Source organism: Panthera uncia, chromosome D2, assembly GCF_023721935.1.
Source record: "Panthera uncia isolate 11264 chromosome D2, Puncia_PCG_1.0, whole genome shotgun sequence".
Taxonomy (NCBI): domain Eukaryota; kingdom Metazoa; phylum Chordata; class Mammalia; order Carnivora; family Felidae; genus Panthera; species Panthera uncia.
Window position 1 is genome coordinate 8,959,831 of NC_064818.1, and position 19,370 is coordinate 8,979,200.

Consider the following 19,370-nt stretch of genomic DNA (forward strand, 5'->3'; position numbering starts at 1 on the left):
GAAACTATAGCTTCAACCTGATTCCATAAACCATCATTCAAAATTTAATGCTGACAGGGACACCTGGCCGGCTCAGTCAGTGGAGCATGAGACTCGATCTCTGGGTTGTGGGTTTGAGCCTCAAATTGGGTGTAGAGGTTGCTTAAATATAAAATCTTTAAAAAAATTTTAATGTTGACGGTGGTAGAGAACAGAAGATATGATCAAGACCTCTGTGCCCATTGAGGTTAAAAGGCTAATGTAATTCAATATACAAATTCCTGACTTCAATGGATTTCATTCAACTATTAGCTGAAACATGACTTCAAATATAAATAGATGCTGATGATAGATACACACAGTTCAGGATAGCTATAGCTCATTCCTCCTATTGTGATGGTTTAATATGAGTTCAATCGTCCCACAGCATCATAAACAATTTCCATTCCTTCAAGTGTGCAATTTCTCTTTTTACAGAACGAATATGATAATGTTAGGCAGTACAGTACTTGCTTTTTGTGAGATTTTTTTTTTTCAGATAACAAAATTGCTTAACTAAATTTTGCTGCCAGGAAACTCAGAGTCAAGCTTAAAGACCAACAGTAGTAACTTCTGGTCCCTAGGGTCTGCTAATTGTGACTGATATTTCTTTCTTTCTTGGTTCTCTGGTTTTAATTACACTTTTTTCCTCCCCTAATTTTCTTTTTTTAAAAATGTTTATTTACTTATTTTTGAGAGAGAGAGAGAGAGAGCGAGACAGCAAGTGAGCACACTGAGTTGGGGAGGGGCAGAGAGCAAGAATTGCAAACAAGCTGTCAGCGAAGAGCCCGATGTGGGGCTCACTCCCACCAACCATGAGATCATGACCTGATCCAAATCAAGAGTCTGACGCTTAACTGACTGAGCCACCCAGGCACCCCTCCCCTAATTTTTTATTTCATTTATAATTATTCTATTTTATTATTGTGCTAACCCATCTAAAGTCTTTTTATTTTTTAGGTTAGAAAAGCATAGTAGAGATACACAAGTAAAAAGAAGAGTAGATGAAAATGTTTTAGAATATTAATAATGTAAAGAAAAATATGATTGAACATTGAAAAGGCAAAGTTAAATATGGAAGTTCTTTATTTCAAAATATTTAGTATCAAAGTTATCATTGATCATATTATTATTCTGATAAAGAAAATGTTTTGCTTTGTTTTTAAATTCTCCCAAATATGAGGATATGATTTAGGAACCTTAAATATATGAAACTATTTCTTTCCCAAGGCACTGTGTGTTGTTACACTATGAATGCAGTCTAATTTTGAAATGAAATTTCACTACTATTGAGAAAAATAACTTTCCGTGTGAAGGGCTTATAGTATCATGAAGACCATTATATCCATTTGGACCATCTACTCTTTTTCTAAAATGCAAAAGAGAAGTAATATAAAGTCTGTCTTCTTTAATTGGGTTTGAACTTTGCCAAGAGAAGTCAGAGATTTAATGGATAGGTAGATGGAAATGTGGAAGAGATTCAAGTACTTCCTAGAGTTTACTTGGACAGCATTAGAAGCCACCAAACTATTCACTAGTGCAGCTATTTCTATACCAGACTAGTATTTATAGCCACTCTGTAGTACTTTACATTTTAATGGTTGTCCACATGACTCTAGAAAAGTTTCAAAAGATAAGGCATCTCAGTTAGGAATCTTCAGGCTAGAACATCTCCTCAACATGGCAGAAGAAAATTAAAGATGAAAATATTGGTGAAGAAGGAAGTCAATGGCCATGGCCTTAATAAAATCAGGATGAGTTCTTAACCAAAATATTAGCCTTCTTGGCTTTTTTACTTTATCCAAATCCTTCAAAAATGATGTCCATCTCTGCTTCAGCAGAGCGTATCAAATATAGCCTCTGATCTGATGAATTACCATTTCCATTGCTCATTATTCTATGTACCAAGTCCGTTCCTAGCTTTGGTATTTCCTCTGCTTGTGTCTAATATCAAAATGCATTTGAATTATTCATTCTAAAAATTCTAAAAATATTTACTAAAATCTAATGTGGAGTCCAAGCATGGAGGATACTGGAAGACTATATGTTTCATTCTAAAATATTCACTCTCAAGAGGCAACATGATTATTCTCAAGAGGTCATGATTATTATGACCAGTGGGGTTTATTCCTGGGCTTTGGGGCTGGTTCAATATTCACAAATCAATCAACATGATACACCACATTAATAAAAGAAAGGGTAAGAATCATATGATCCTCTCAATAGATGCAGAAAAAGCATCTGACAAAATACAGCATTCATTCTTGATAAAAACCCTCAACAAAGTAGTGATAGATGGAACATACCTCAACATAATAAAGGCCATATAAAAAAGACCCACAGCTAATATCATCCTCAATGGGGAAAAAAAAACAAGTGTGTCTACTCTCTCCATTGCTATTTAACATAGTACTGGAAGTCTCAGCCTCAGCAATCAGACAACAAAAAGAAATGAAAAGCATCCAAATCAGCAAAGAAGAAGCCAAACTTTCACTATTTGCAGATGACATTATACTGTATGTAGAAAATCCAAAAGACTTCATCAAAAAATTGCTAGAACTGATACATGAATTCTGCAAATTACAGAATATGAAACCAACGTGCAGAAATTTGTTGCATTTCTATACACCAATAATGAAGGAGCAGAAAAAGAAATCAAGGAATCAATCCCATTTGCAACCAAAAACAATAAGGTATCTAGAAATAAACCTAACTAAAGAGGTTAAAAGGTCTATACTCTGAAAACTATAGAACACTTATGAAGGAACTTGAAGAGGACACAAAGAAATGGAAAGGCATTCCATGCTTATGGATGTGAAGAACAAATATTGTTAAAATGTCTATACTACCCAAAGCGATTTATACATTTAGTGCAACCCTTATCAAAACACCACCAGGATTTTTCACAGAGCTAGAACAAACAATCCCAAAGTTTGTATGGAACCACAAAAGACCCCAAATAGCCAAAACAATCCTGAAAAAGAAAAACAAAACTGGAGGCATCACAATTCTTGATTTTAAGCTCTATTACAAAGCTGTAGTCATCAAGGCAGTATGGTACTGGCACAAAAACAGACACATAGACCAATGGAATAGAATAGAAAACCCAGAAATGGACCCACAACTATATGGTCAACTCATCTTCACAAAGCAGGAGAGAATACTCACTGGAAAAAAGACAGTCTTTTCAACAGATAGTTCTGGGAAAAATGGATGGCTAGATGCAGAAGAATGAACCTGGACCACTTTTTTACTCCATACACAAAAACAAGTTCAAAATGGATGAAAGAGCTAAATGTGAGACAGGAAACCATCAAAACCCTAGAGGAAAACACAGGCAGCAACCTCTTTGACCTTTCCACAGCAACTTCTTACTAGACATGTCACCAAAGGCAAGGGAAACAAAAACAAAAAGGAACTACTGGGACTTCATCAAGATAAAAATCTTCTGCACAATGAAGGAAACAATCAACAAAACTAAAAGGCAACCGACAAAATGGAATAAGACATAATTGCAAAGACATTTCCAATAAAAGGTTAATGTTCAAAATCTATTAAGAACTTATCAAACTCAGTACCCAAAAAATAAATAACTCAGTTAAGGAATGGGCAGAAGACCTGAATAGACACTTTTCCAAAGAAGACATCCAGATGCTAACAGACACCAGAAAAGTTGCTCAATATCACTCATCATCTGGGAAATACAAATCAAAACCATGATGAGATACTACTTTATACCTGTCAGAATGGGTAAAATTAACAACACAAGAAACAATAGGCATTCGTGAGGATGTGGAGAAAGGGGAACCCTCTTGCACTGTTGGTGGGAATGTAAACTGGTGCAGCCACTATGAAGAACAGTATGGAGGTTTCTCAAGAAACTAAAAATAGAACTATCCTATGACCTAGGAATTGCAATGTTAGGTATTTACCCAAAGGATACAAAAATACAGATTTGAAAGGGTACATGCACCCCAATGTTTACTGCAGCATTATCAACAACAGCCAAACTATGGAGAGAGCCCGAATGTCCATCAACTGATGAATGGATAAAGAAGATGTGGTATATATATATATATATATATATATATATATATATACACACACACACACACACACACACACACAATGAAATATTACTCAGTCATCAAAAAGAACGAAATCTTGCCATTTGCAAAGATGTGGTTGGAGCTAGAATGTATTACGTGAAGCTAAGTTAGTCAATCAGAGAAAGACAAATACTGTATGATACCACATGATTTCACTCATATGTGGAATTTAAGAAACAAAACAGATAAATATACACGGTGGAAAAGAGAAGAGTGGGAAACAAACCACAAGAGACCCTTAATGATAGAGAACAAACTATGGGTTGACTAAGGGAGGTGGGTGGGGGATGGGCTAGATGGGGGATGGGTACAAATGAGGGCACTTGTTGGGATGAACACTGGGTGTATGTAAGTGATGAATCACTGATTCTACTCCCGAAATCAATATTGCACTGTATGTTTACTAAAAAGAATTGAAGTTTAAAAAAAGGTAAAAAAAAAAAAGAACAACAACAAAAAAAGAGTCAACACGAGGTGCTAGAGGAATGACAGTACTAAGAAAAAGTCTGATGCAGTAGTAAATATCTGTGACAAACGTATATTTTTGGAGCCATTTGATATAACAATACAAGATAATATGAATTTTCAGAATGAATTCAGTATTCACAAGCATTCATGGTGTGTCTGCTCTTTAACAAACACAATATGTATTTATCTTTTATATTAGATTTTAAAGATTAATCTGAATCAACTGTATGTTTTAGGGAGCTCTCTGATTAAAAAGACTTAATAGAAAACGAGCAAAGTAGTAGAAAATACCAAGTGAAGGACGCTTAACACAAGGCTCATTTCAGATGCTATTAATTTCTCCCTCAATAGCTGGTTCATGTGGTCGCAATATGGTACATTTTATAGAGATTTTCATCTTCCTCTGTCCAGAACCCAGGGACTCGGGGACATAAGGAATTTAGAAAAATGGCTTTATATTATTTGAAAAGCTTTGTCTGTACAAATGTGAAACTCTAAAACACAAGGGGTGTCACTGCCTGAATCCTTTCAAAGAAATTCCTAAAACAGCATGAAAGGAATCTGTGGCCTTATTAAAGCTCTATTCACCACAGAGAATTCCATACAAGACCAATCCACCTTGATCCCAAAAAGAAATGCGTGGGCATCTCATTAGCAAGCAGGGTCCTGTCCAGTGTCTCTTGGGATGGTCCGTGTGTGTGTGTATGTATGTGTGTGTGTGTGTGTGTGTGTGTGTGTGCATGCATGCATGTGTGCTTCTCTCTGTACATTTTGTTTTCCATTTTCCCCCAAACTAAACGTTTAGGGGAAGCTTAAAATATCAACTGTTTTCTTAAATGAAGGATAACTCTGCACAGGCATATTATTTGGGTAAATTAGGTCCCCAAACACACTTTAGCTTCACTGATGAAAATAATGTAGGGTAAAGAAGGTAGCCATGCCCCCGGCCTTAATTCAACACCTAGGTAGCTACATTTATAACCTCTTTACTGGTCTCCATTGCCGGAATGTCAAATGCACATTTTTGTCAGGTTCTTAAAGCAGCTCCTTGAACTTTTTAATAATGGAAATGGTGAACTGCAGGAGGTTCTGTATATAAGACAGCATGAAATAAAAGCACGAAATAAAAGTTGATTATGCCACGTGCATGGGGTGCCGACAGGGATCCAAGTTTCCACTCAGCACCAAAGCGGTTTGCATTTACTGGTATCTTTTAAAACTCTGATGAAACAACATCACTATACCTCAAAGAGTGTACTTTTTGATGAAAACCTTATTTTCTGCCCTCCCAGTGGAAAGTGCAACATCTACAGTGATGGGGTGCTTAGAATCTAAAGAAAAGATTTCAGGGGCTGATACAGTGGTCTATAAAATCGCGATACAGTCACATGAGGAAAAAATGTCTCCACTGCAGCTCAAATAAATAGCTGGATTTACATTATTTATTGGCGAAAAGAAAGACCTACACGTATGAGCTATAGGAAAAAAGATCCTAGCTGTAACCATCATCCCCCGCCCCCCAACAAATACACACCCTTAATTCTGTTATTTTGCCTAAAAATTTACCAATATCATTGTATTTTGCTGGGTGAATCATGCAACTCTGAGGGAGTGACATTTAATAAACTTTGGTGGCTGTGCCATGAAATTAATCTTATAATAGTGTCACTGACAAATTATGAAATCCCTTTGCTCCTCCTGATGGTCATGGGAGACCAGGATATGGACTGGGTGGCAATTTGTGGGAAAGGTCAGCACTATTTTTGGCCTCTGGGTCACTGCCTAGAGGAACAGGCCAGCAGAAGATTCAGCCAGAAGCCTGATTTGGGGTGGGGGTGGGGGGTAGAACAAAACTGCCTTGGTATTTTCAGTTATACCTTTTATGTCCTTTCCCCCATTTGTCCTGAAATTCACCACTTCGGTGACTCGGTCTTTCAACAAACCTGAACTTCATCCCACCAAAGCATAAATGATCATTATCCGTGATCTTCATTATTGCTGTTATTACTGAAGAGGTGTAAGCAGGCACTGACCAGATATTTTTCTATTACAGACAATCGTTCTGGCTGTTGGGCAGAGAATGGGTTGACTGGGGATCAGAATAGAAGTGAGAAGGTGAATTCAGGACCACTGCAGGGCACTGGTGAGACGGGAAGGTCTCACTTGCGTGGGGGGAGGGGTGGTGGCATTTGACACAGACACGAATGAAGATTTTGGAGCAGTGGCTCTAAACCCCAACTGCACATATGAATCTTTTGAGGAGCTTTTTAAAAAAAAATTCTGCCTTCCTTTTCTGGGGGCAACCTGGGAACCAGCATCTTTTCACCATAAGGGTTGGGAACCACGGAGTCAGGGCTGAACTTGGAGAACTTGATGGGGTAGATGTGGAGAGGTTAAGAAGAGGGAAGTCTCTTGTATGGCAACTAGATTTCTTAAATAAGTATCTGGTTTAATTGTAGTGTCACTGACCAAGAAAGAGAAGACTGGGAACCTAGATTTTTATGTGAACTCTCCTGGGTTTTTTGATTTGGTAATTGTTTAACATACATACGTATCAACTTTGTGTGGGCCAAAAACCAAAACAAAACCTTGTAAAAATAAACAAACGAAGACAGATCTAACATGTAGGTGACCAGCTGCAAATTCTGTTTAAATCAGGCAGTTAAACTCTAATTATGGATTTCAGACGCTCACAGAATGTAGGAATGAAATTCTTTGGAGACTCTTGGAAACACAATCCTTAATTACTGGATACTTCATTAAGAATAAAAGTGACCTCGTGGACTTCATACATTGTACCTGTGAATTAATTTATTTTCTTCCTCCCATTCAAATTAAGTAATAACACTCTTCCTAAGGAAACATAAAAGATTCTCCTAGGGTAATGGGTTAAGTAGTAAAGCTAGGTCCTCATGTCTCATTAACTCTCAAGTCTGTGCTACTTCTGAAATGTGGTTTTCAACACTTTTTTTTGAGGGGCGGGGCACGGAAGAGTTGTTATAGAGTTTTACTTTTGCAAATACAATTTATATAGATGGGACACTTTTCTAAATTTTTGCCAGCATCTCAACAAGCCTACCATATTCCTAATAATATTTTAAAAGTCCAATACAAGAAAGCAATGAATCTTATAATAAAATATCCCTTAGTGATAATATCTCTCTCTCATACACACACACACACACACACACACACACACACACACACAGTAGTTATCCAAGTAGTCTTAACTGGATCAAATCAAGAGTTACAAGGCTTACACCTTATAAGAATCTAATTATAGAATATTTCCTTCAAAAGAATTCTGTATATAGAAAAACTGTCAGATACTGTATTTTGTGGTTTTTATATCATATTTATATGATGATACACCAAGGGAGTAATTGTCACAAAACCTCAGTGATCCGGGGATGATTAATTAATTCACATGTGCAATTATTCAGTCTGTAATTTAGTATTCAGTTTTGTCTGAGCCTGGCCTAATTTTGGGGAAAAAGAAGTTTGTATATTTCCATTACAGCACTGAACTACAGATATTATACTCATAAACATACCAGAGCATCAGTCATATTTCATATACTTGATGTTCAAAGAGTTGCAGATAAATATTATTTTCAGAATCCTACGAGCATAGAATTTCCTCCCTCTCCTGGAATGACTGTATTCTCAATGTGTATTTATCACACGAGGAAGAAAAGAAAGGCATCTTCCGGAGCCTTGCAAGTCATAAACACAGACTTCGAAGCAGAAAAGACAAAGGTCATCTCTGACCCATCAGTTTTACCCCTCATAGCAAATTCCATTGTCAGTGAGCAGGAATGGTTCCTGTTGAATCATAAAAAGGGTTCAAAACACTAAGTAAGAAAATATTGAAGTTCTACATACCTATTCCAAGTGGGATCATCAAACTAACCCAGTTTATCAAGGACTCTGCTGTGTGCTGAATTTCTCTTGTAGAAGGAAAACAGGGGCCATGTTACCACGAAAGCTGAAAATCGAACAAAATAATGAAAGAGGAAGTTAATCTAAACCAAAACAAAAGACGAAATGATACTCGGAAAGCTAAATTGTGAGATGGCATTTCACTTTCTTCCAGTCCTGTTGAGATATAACTCACATACATCACTGTGTAAGTTTCAGATGTACAGCCTAATAAATTTCATTTACATATATTGTGAAATCATTATTGCTGTAAGTGTAGTTATTAGCATCCATCATCCCATATAGATACAATAAAAACAAAGCAAAAAAGAAAAGAAAAATAATTTCTCTCTCCTTGTGATGAGAGCTCTCAGAATTTATTCTCTTAACTGTTTTCATATATGTCATATGGCAATATTATCCACAGTCATCATGCTGTATATTATATCCCTAGTATTTTTTTATCTTATAACTGGAAGGTTGTTACTTTTTGACCAGCCTTCTCCTACTCCTCCAGAGATGACATTGTAATTAAATGATAAATTTTATAAATAGAGATTTTCCCAGAATTTTCCAAATGTTCGTCAAGAAACCCTATTCTTCTATAATATGTGTTGGTGTCTTGCTGAATGAGTGATTCATGGCAGCTACTGGGGAAACAATGAATTTGTATAACTTACCTCTCCACATAAACATCACATCTTATGGTCTCTGTCACATGGTCACATGTCCTCGGTTTGAAACTTCAAATAATTGGGAGTATTTTTTAAAGTTATATTTTTTTTGAGAGAGAGAGAGAACGCATGAGCAGAGGAGGAGGGGGAGAGAGAGAGAGAGAGAGAGAGAGAGAGAGAGAGAGAGAGAGAATCCCAAGCAGGCTCCACCTTGTGGAGCCCGATGTGGGGCTCAAACTCTCAAACTGTGAGATCACGACTGGAGGTGGAATCAAGAGTCGACTGAGACACCCAGGAGCCCCGGGAGTATTTTATTAGCTTTCCCCTTTAAAATGTACACAAAATGAATATATATGTATACCACTTATAGAAAGCTGAGTGATGAGTTTCCTTCATAAATTTATAGCAAAGAAGCAAAGAATCGCTCACCTGATTAATACAATTGATTTCATGGCACCAAGTATTTGACATTCACTCACCATTTTGATCAACATTTGTTGAGTGAATAACATGAACCAGGTATTGGGGTGAAAACTGAGTAAGACTTGGTTCTGCCTTCGACAAGCCTGGTCCAGTCAAATGGAAGAGACCACACTGGACACAGATCATCCCAATACAGGCAAGTAATTGCCCGACTGTGGTACAGAGAGGGTACAGAGGTGGGCATCACCAGTCAGGAGGTCTTTAAGCTGAGTCTTGAATGCTGAGTAGGAAAGTGGCAGACAGACAAAGGGACATGGGGGTGGAGGGGAGGAGAAGGATATTCAAGCGGCATATTCAAATGCAGGAAGCTGTGAGGGAGAACAGCATGTTCTGAAAGCCGCCTTAATTGGTGCACAACAGGGTGAGGAAAGTGGAACATACACAAACAAATGGCAGAACATCTTTTTACAGATTTAAATTACTGTAAATCAGCCTAACGGCGCTAACAAAAACAACTACCCTGGTAATTGTAGAGAATTTGAACCCTGTTCCAAAATCCTGTATGCACATTATCTCCTTCCAGCTTAATGAGCTCTTTGCAGGACAGTGTGACCTTACCTGCACTGTGTAGGGGAAACTGTGGCTAAGGGGACTTGATCAAACCACAAAGTGAGTCATGCAGACTGAGGATCAAGCTGGGGCCAGTCCTCCGTCAGCCGCAGGGAGAGGCTCAGGATGCCAGGGTTCATGAAGAAGTGCGTGCGATACAGCGATGAACGTGGTGTGGCCATTACAGTCACTGTCCTGTTTCATGTCAACAGCTTTCTTGCTGTGTGCAAGTTGGGCTCTGGGCACAAGTACAGCGTTTCTAATATCACCCTTTCTGGTCCCAGCTTCATGAATGCAAGTGTGGGGCAGAGAAACAAGACCGTGATTGTAAGTGCACGTTTCGTTCACCTTGTGAGTTTGGGAATTTCAGTGCTAGATGTCTCTGCGCAGGCATATTGCGGGCATGGTGGCTGCTGTGTACCACTCACCAGCAATGGAAAAACCGGTCTTTGTGTTTAAACCCAGCTGTGATCCTTGAATTCCCTTTGTTGATTTAACTATTACACAGGAGCCTCTCTCAGGCTTGGTGGAAATCATCAGTACTTGAACATTTGCCGGTGCAGTGTGCGGATGAAGGGCTTGGATGTGGGTAAGAAGGTAGAATTGTTGCATCTGCTCAGATAGGAAAAGAGGCCAGCACTCATGTGTAACATCTAAAAATGGGGAGAGTGGGCACAGAGATGCAGGAAAGCAGGTTTAGCAATGCAAAAATGAAGCCTTGCCTGTGACACATAAAGAGAAGGCTTATGTAAGAAATAAAAAATCGAAAGGAGCCCGTGGCATTCTCTAGAGGATGAGAAATACAGTTGCTGAGGCTGGAAAAGACTGTAGAGAACTCTTCTCCCTTCTTCTCCCTCCTCCCCTTTTGCTCTTTTTAAAATCCCAAAGTGGAACTGCTTAGAACACATCTTACTCAGTTCGATTTCTCGTCATGAAGGTGAGAGATTGGAAGATCTTCTGGTAGACCCCAAACCGCCTTGCCCTCATGGAAGAGGACAGGAACTTACAATTTTGATGCTTTTCCAATTGAGAAACCATATGCTTGCTCACAGGCTTTCTCATACTTTATAATGTATTTGGAATTATTTTGGGTTTAAGGGAGAATGACTGCTTTAAAGACAGCTCCTGCCACAAAGGTCCTCAAGATGGAAACCAATTCAGGCAACCGCTGGGCGATAATGCCTGGAAAACACACTAGACGCAAGATGGACAAAATCCAGATGACAGTATCATCTAGAATGCAACGTCTAGCGATCGGCTTGTCTTACGACTGTCTGACCAACTGCACTTGTTACCAGAAGAAGGACGCTTGTTCTCAGGTGGGACACAATAAGTGGAAGATTAAGATAAAGTATTACCTGAAACCAGCACAAAGAGGCAAATAAACAAATAAAAATATCTCTGAAAAGACTAGTGGAAGGAAACTCGGAGAAGAGACATTTAAAAGAGAAACTGGGCTATACACAGAATCCTAAAGTGAGTAATTTATAGAAAGACATTCATACTGAGTGTATTACCCACATGTTTGTGTGAACACTCAAGTAAGTTCAGACGTGGTCCAACAGATCTGGCTTCAGTGATGTGCAATATAAGTCAGCACTTGCTGGCAAGTCAGAGATCGGTTCTCTAGAGAACGCTGACAAAGAGCTCCCATGGATGTAAACTCTGGAAGGACAAGGCGGGTCCTATAAAACTGTGTACCAAGAGAGCGTGAGTGCATAATCCATGCGAGAGGAAGTCAGGGGCACGAGGGTTGGTAGATGAGATGAGGGAGGCAGAGACAGAGAGAGAAGTAACAATTCCCCATGTGCTGCTAACTCATGAGGCATTGATTAATTCATCCAATCGTTTCAACAACTTTGTAATGCAAGCCTCATTGTCACTAAGTCGTAACTGAAGAAATGATTATTTTTTTTTGAGAGGCTAATTCAGAGTTGGAACTTGAACCTATGCTTGAATGATACTTCAGTGATTTCCCTGATTAAGCTCACTAATAGTAAGGCATGTGTAAAGCAATATGTAAACTTTCAAAATCTGAATGGCAATTAAAGAAATACAAATAAATTTAAAAAGTGACACATATTATGTTAGTTAAAATTATAAGCAAGAAAATATAAATGCAGATGAGGTTACTGGGAAAACAACTGATAAATTCATATAGTTCTGGTGGTACTATACATATATGTAGCCCATGGACCCCCCCCCGCCGCCATCTGATGCATCTCTATATTAAGAGTCCCTAAATATATTCATATCTTTGGACTATTAATCTTACAAATTATCCCAAGGGAATAATTCAAAATTAGAAAATGGCATACTTAGGAAAATGTATATTGCAGCCTTATTCATTATAGTGAATAATGGAAACAATCTGTGTGTCCAACAGGGGAGATTCTAAGAAAATGTTGCTAGATTAACTCCATTAAGTTGCAATATGGAGAATGATAAAGAAAGCTATATACAAAATTACATGTTCTGATTATAAGTAGGAAGAAACTACATATGTGAGTAAATACTAGCTGGTGACCAGAAAAAGAAAATAGTTGTGCTAGGGGTAGAGTAGGGATGAATACATTTAAGAAATCCTAATCCCCTTCGTACCATATAATTTAAAACTGTACTCATTTAAAGTATCCATTAAATTAAAATATAGACCCACAAACACAATACAGTTGGAGTACGTGTTTATATGGTTAAATGATTTCCACATACACAATATTATTTTGTTACATAATTAACTATTTGATGGTAGAGGAAGAGGGAAGGAGGCACGGTTTGTATAATGCTGGGACAAAATACACATATTTTAACATAATGGTGTAAACAAATGTTTTTAGTATTATGGCAGCCATTGGAAATTAAGATGAGATTACAAGATTTGTTGACATAATTGCTAATGAATGTGATTTGAAATGGATCTACGACCAGTAGTCTTTCCCACTATGTATTATGCTTTCATCTTCTCACATTCCCTCCAGCCCATGTTCTAGGGAAAGTAGGTGGGCTGGAGAATTCTCCCACTGCTTCATCTTCTGCTCTAAGACATCACCCTTGGCCCCAGCAAGGTCTCCTCCATCTTTGGGAAGACATTTTGTCTTTGGCTGGGCAAGAAGAAGGAGCATTTGAAGAAAAAAGAGCCAGTTTTGGTGCTTCCTTCTGCCTTGTGTAAGACTAAGGATGAGCAAGCAAGTGCTTAGATGGTGTCATATTCACCCCTGTCCACTCTTGGTCTCATTCTTGGTTCTAGGCAGTAAAGTCATGGCATTTGCTGCTCCAACACACTCCTTGTCTTCTAGAGATGAATGCAGAGAAACTATTACCCATCTCATGTCAACAGTTCTTGGAAAGCAAAGGCACTTCCTAAGTGTATAAATCTTACAGATCATTAGAAATTCACAAACCGCATCCCTGCCCCTCTGCCTGCATTGTATTTATGCATTTGTGTATAAAAAGAAACACAAAATTAAGTGTAATTCAGGTACCATTAATCTTTTTTGGACAAGTTAGCATCTCCGTCAACTTCCTCTATTTCTTTTCTAAAATGTGTGTGTGCGTGTGTGTGTGTGTGTGTGTGTGTGTGTGTGTGTGTTATGCAGAGTGGAAAGAGGTGTGCCTTCAATAAATTTAGGAAAAGGGGCACCTGACTGGCTTAGTTGGTATAGCAGGCAACTCTTGATCTCAGGGTTTTGAGCTCCCAAAACTCAACTCAAGATCTCAGGGTTCTTAAGCCCCATATTGGGCGTAGAGATTACTTTAAAAAGAACAACAGCAAAAGAATAAATCTAGGAACAGAAAAAAGGGTCTCTGTCTCCAGACATGACTTTTTCTATCTGTTCTGACCTACGGGACCAGGCTCCTTATCCATCTGAGTGCTCCCGGCTTGGTGGACTTTACAGTTCAATTCACCACTGGTAGGTATGCCATCTGCTTTTTCTTGCCCTGCTACGGTGGGTAGACATCTCTATTTAACTCATCCTGCCTCCTGCTGACAATGCAGCCTTTTCTAGGGTGTGGCTGTGATGCAAACTCAGCCCTCGAGTGCTGCAGCCCTCAGGTCAGAAGCACCCTCACCCACGTGATGGAACCCCAGCCCCAGTGACAGGTTCTCCGGCTATCTCGGGGTCCTTTCTGTGCCACACGGGAACCTAAGTTCCAAGGCCTCCCTGTGACCTAGCAGGCTGAACTGCCGAGTTCACTATGCTGCTGCACGGGGCTGCACGTGAAATAGCTCCCTGTCCTGTGCACACCTCGTTTTCACTGACACACCTCTCTTTCTCTGGGCTAAAACCCCAAGAGAGAAAGTCGGCAGGCACACATTCTACAGCTTTACTTTCCTCCCTGCCACTGCCATTCCTGCTTGGCAGAGTTCCTCAGGCTCAGCAAAGGGGCACGCTTTCCTTTCTCTTTCTTGGTGTCATATTCTTTTACCATCAGACAGTGAGCCTAGAAGTGATAAGTTGAAGGGTTTTTGGGTTTTTTTTTCCATACAATGGAAATTCCATGACTTGAGTTTTCTGGGCTTGGCCCTTGATAAACTAAAAAAAAGAATATGGAAAATTGCCGAAAATAACCTGAACTTCTATTTATAACCATGACAGAGTAACAAGGATGGAGAGTAACCTAAATCCTTTGCACACGGCACCGGCTTTCCCCCTCCCCCCCAAAAAAAGAACCTTAGAAGACTGTGCAAAACAAACGAAATAACTGTTTTCAAGAAACAGACAACAGGTACACAGGACTGTGATGACTGAGGGAAGGGAAACCAATGAGGGAAGACAACATCTGGGCTCCCTGTTTGGAAAAGATTTCTGGAAAGTGGACAGAAGAAGTGGGCAGAGCACAGCTGCCTCACTGAATTGAGAAAGTGACGACCCGAGTTTGAGGAGTCCGGTAAGGCGACGAGTGAGATGCTTAACACCATTAGTAATCAGGACACGCAAAATAAAACCTCCATGAGAAGCCACCAAGCCCCCACAAGAATGGCTCACATTAAAACGACTGACTATATTCGTGCTGGCCAGACAGGACAGGAAGCCACTCTTGTCTCCATACACTGCTGATGGGAATGTAAGGTGATGTGACCACTTTGGAAAACAGGTTTGCAGTTTACTGTATAGTTAAACATGTTTAGTACAAGGCTGTGCAATTAAACTCCTAGTTAGTTTCCCAAGAGAGATAAAAACATATATCAATACAGAGACTTTTACACCCATGTTCAGAGTAACTACATTCACAATTATACCAAACTGAGAAAGCAGATGTCCATCAGAGGACACAGAGGAGCAAATCTAGATACTTTCATACAATGGAATAAAAAATGTAATGAAAGGGAATGAACTGCTCATATTCACAATACTATGCAGAAACTTCAAAAATATTACGCTGAGCAATAGAAGCCAGGCACAAAAATATATATCGTAGGACTCCATTTAAAAAAAAATTTTAATGCTTATTAATCTTTGAGAGACAGAGAGAGACAGTGCATGAGTGGGGAAGGGGCAGAGAGAGAGAGGGAGACCCAGCATCCGAAGCAGGCTCCAGGCTCTGAGCTGTCAGCACAGAGCCCAATGTGGGGCTCGAACTCACGAACCGTGAGATCGTGACCTGAGCTACAGTCAGACGCTCAACCAACTGAGCCATCCAGGCACCCCTCATAGGATTCCGTTGTTAGAAAACTCTAGAAAAAGGAAATCTAGAAAGCAGAAAGCACAGCAGTGATCACCTGGGCTTAAGGTGGGCTGAGGGCGTGTGTCAAGAGACAGAAGGGGCATAAAAGGAACAAGGTGCGGTGATGGAAGTGCGCTGTTAAGATTTGATTTACTGGTAATAACATGGTTAGATGAATGTGTTTCACCTCATCCAAATATACACTTAAATGGGTGCTTAGTATTGTATATACATTATACCTGACTATAGTTCATTAAACAGAACCTTAACTGGCTTCTTAATTCTTATATAATATCAGAGATGATCTCTTAAAGATTAAATATTTTTTTAAAATTAATTTTTAATATTAAAATATCAATTTAGAGACACTTGGAAATATGCATATCTCGCATTTCTTTTAACGTAATCCAGTGCTGGGAGCTACGGTGGCTTAGTCAGTTGAGTGTCTCACTCTTGATTTTGGCTCAGGTCATGATCCCAGGATCATGGGATCGAGCCCTGAGTCAGACTCTGTGCTGAGCATGGAGCTTGCTTAAGATTCTCTCTCTCTCCCTTTGCCCCTCGCCCCCCCCCCCCACTCTCTAAATAAATAAGTAAGTAAATAAATAAATCCAGTGTTTGTGGGAAAAGAGGGCCATCTACAAGAAACAAGCTGGCCATGTGCTGCTAATTACTGAATGAGGCAGTGAGTACAGGGGGTTGGTTATGTTCTGCCTGCTTTTGAGTAAGCCTGTAGTTTTTTTTTTAATTTAAAATGTTTTAAACATCTAGAGGACTGCATTTCTTTAAAAGAGTATCATCGATATAGCAGGTGGCATTAGATGTATGTCTTAATGCCCTCCTCTCCACATTCTTCTTCTTGGATTATGTGGTGAAGTCTTTCTGGGTCTTTCTCACATCCTCTTTACTGTCCTTTCCTTATCTCCTTTCATAGCTTAGTCGACCACAGCTCTCAGATGAGAATCAGCGTGTGTCACATGTACACGTGAGGTTCTGAATAATTTGAGGAGAAATTGGTTAAGTCAGAGTCTGGTTCTTTGTATTAAACAGTAATGAATTTCAGTAAAGCTTGGCCTGCAGAAGAGAGGTCCTTTTAGGAATAAACTAAGCAAGGTGCAGAGAAATGCCCACTTTGTTAAATGAAGGGGAATAATGAGTCTGCTTTCACCAGTTGATTGAAACAAACAGAACCAAGACACCAATTTAACACAAGGAACATCAAGAAAGAGCCGGTGCAAAGAATTTTTGTTAAAGGGAATGGAAATTGGCCTTCACTGTTTTCATCTTACTTTTCCCTTTTAAGGCATTAGAATGCTTGCTAACTTTGGGGAAAGCTGGCTGCAGGCTCGCAGTCACATGAGTGGGGTTTGGGTCCGGAAGTGCTGAGCCCCTTCCTGACTAACAGGAGCGTGAACAGGCTCCATGCTGACAGAGCCTCCTGAATTTTCCAGGGAGATTGAAGCTCAGGATGAGGTCAGTCAGAATAGAAATTGATGAACGATGTAGAAGGTGGTGTTCAGCTATGTAGGCAGGGATGCCCTTTAGAGAAATTAATGTCCCTTTCAGTTTCTCAGTGTTGTATAAAATGGAATATGGCACTTCCTGCTTGATCTGATTATCTCTAGAACTACCCGTTCTTTCTGTGAATAAGACCCCAAACTGTTTTACTAATGAGCAAGAATGGACACAAAAAACATGTACTAATTACCAGCAAAGAACATAAGCTTCTGCAATCACACTCTGATGTGATAAATTAGAATTCTGTTTTCCAGAAGCCAACACATTATGGATGAACTGGGAATTGTTCTTATTGTTGAACTAGAACAATCAAGCACCAGGATATTTAAGAGTGCAAGTTGCATAGAAGTAATGCATAATCCCACTATTTTGGAGCTTTAATTTTCCTGTGGACACAATTTTTTTAAAAAATTGACTTTATCTGCTTGAAAAATGTTTCGTCTTAGTAATAGGAGCTTAAAGGAGTCCAATAGAAAGAGTGTGACTATATAGAACAAAGGTCAGAAAAGTTTTAGAATAGAGACATTGCATGTGTTTCTTTTTCAAGATGTTCTAGATTTAATTATTCCAAAAAAACTCAAATAGAGAGTATGATACACTAGGGATCTAGTGTCTCTGTGGGATATAAAGGAGTGTAAGTCATCATCCTTGCCTTTGGGAAGGTTACACGATGTTTTCAGCAAAAAGATAATCATGTTGGGAAAATAACAGAAAGTTACATATATGCATACAATGTGTATATGGTGTGTATCTATTTATCTATCTATCCATCCATCCATCCATCCATCCATCTTCTAATGTGGTGCTCAGTGTTATTGGCAGTGAGTCTTACGGCGCCATGGGAAAGGCGTAGATTCATAAAGAATAAACTAAAAAGGAAGAAAATGCTAGATCTTAAATTCTCAATGTAATTCATAAAATAAGAGGAGGGAAGTGGTTCAGGGACTGGGGGGTGGACAATAAGAAAAAAGGCTCAGAATCAAGAATCAAGATGATATACCGTAAGACCAAGGGGAGGATAACACTGAGCTGATTTACAGGCATCTAGGCTGGAACCAGACTGAGAAAGTCTTGAATGCTAGTCATTAGGAATTTGTGCTTTATCCTGAGAGCAAAGCAGAGTCACTGAATGTTTTGAGTAGAAGGTTCATGTGATAGAGATGGTCTTTCTGGGAAAAAAGATCTGTAAGCAATGCTTAGTAGATACAAAGAACAAGGGACTAAGGAAGCAGAGGCCAAATTAAATTTGGAAAGTGTATCCTTAAGTGATGAATGAATAACATTTCTAAGTAGCGGTAAACTTCCAATAAAATTAGGTGCTTCAAGTCTGCACATATTGTTGAATTTCAGAGCAATTCAACACAAAACACTAACTGCATATTGTGGGAGGAAGACAACAGGGTTTGTGACAGAATTACAAAGCTACCTGAACACAGAGAAGGATGAGTTCTGTTCTCATCAGGCATGAGAAGGCAATGGCAGATCTGTGTTGGATCCTGCAAGGTGGGGTAGAGTTTTGGCAGGAAGACATGGGAGACATGGGATTCAGGTACAGAGGAACACAGGAAAATGTCCACAGGCTGCGGCACGGAACATGACAGGTAGCCTTCCTGGTGCATCTATACTTCTGGAAGGTGGCACATGCAAAAGGAAAGAATGAAGCGATGCTTCTTTGAGAAAATTATTTTTCCCTTTTGGGCCTCAGTCTCCTCATGGAGATCTACGTTTTTATGGCTTGAATTCACACCGAAGACATGTCAAAAAGTTGAACGGTAATCAATCTGTTACAGAGAGGTGAAACAGAGTCATGATGGGAGTCAGTCACACTGGGGATCATGAGAAAGAATGAGGCCTTGGTAGAATCTGGAGAATGATGCCAAGGGTCTAGGCACACAGTGACTGATGCCGGTGCTGAGGCTGGGGTGGAAAATGAAGGACTGAATATGCCAAAAGGCCTCATGAA

General features: G+C 39.3%; 1 protein-coding gene across 2 annotated transcripts in view; it reads right to left on the reverse strand.

Annotated features, from left to right (window-relative positions):
• CHRM3 (cholinergic receptor muscarinic 3) overlaps positions 1-19,370 on the reverse strand; it is a 522,646-nt gene that overhangs the window by 244,120 nt on the left and 259,156 nt on the right. For both annotated transcript variants that reach the window (XM_049646064.1, XM_049646065.1), the window contains one exon: positions 8,481-8,583. The gene's annotated coding sequence lies outside the window, so the exon portion shown is untranslated. The remainder of the gene's footprint in view (positions 1-8,480; positions 8,584-19,370) is intronic.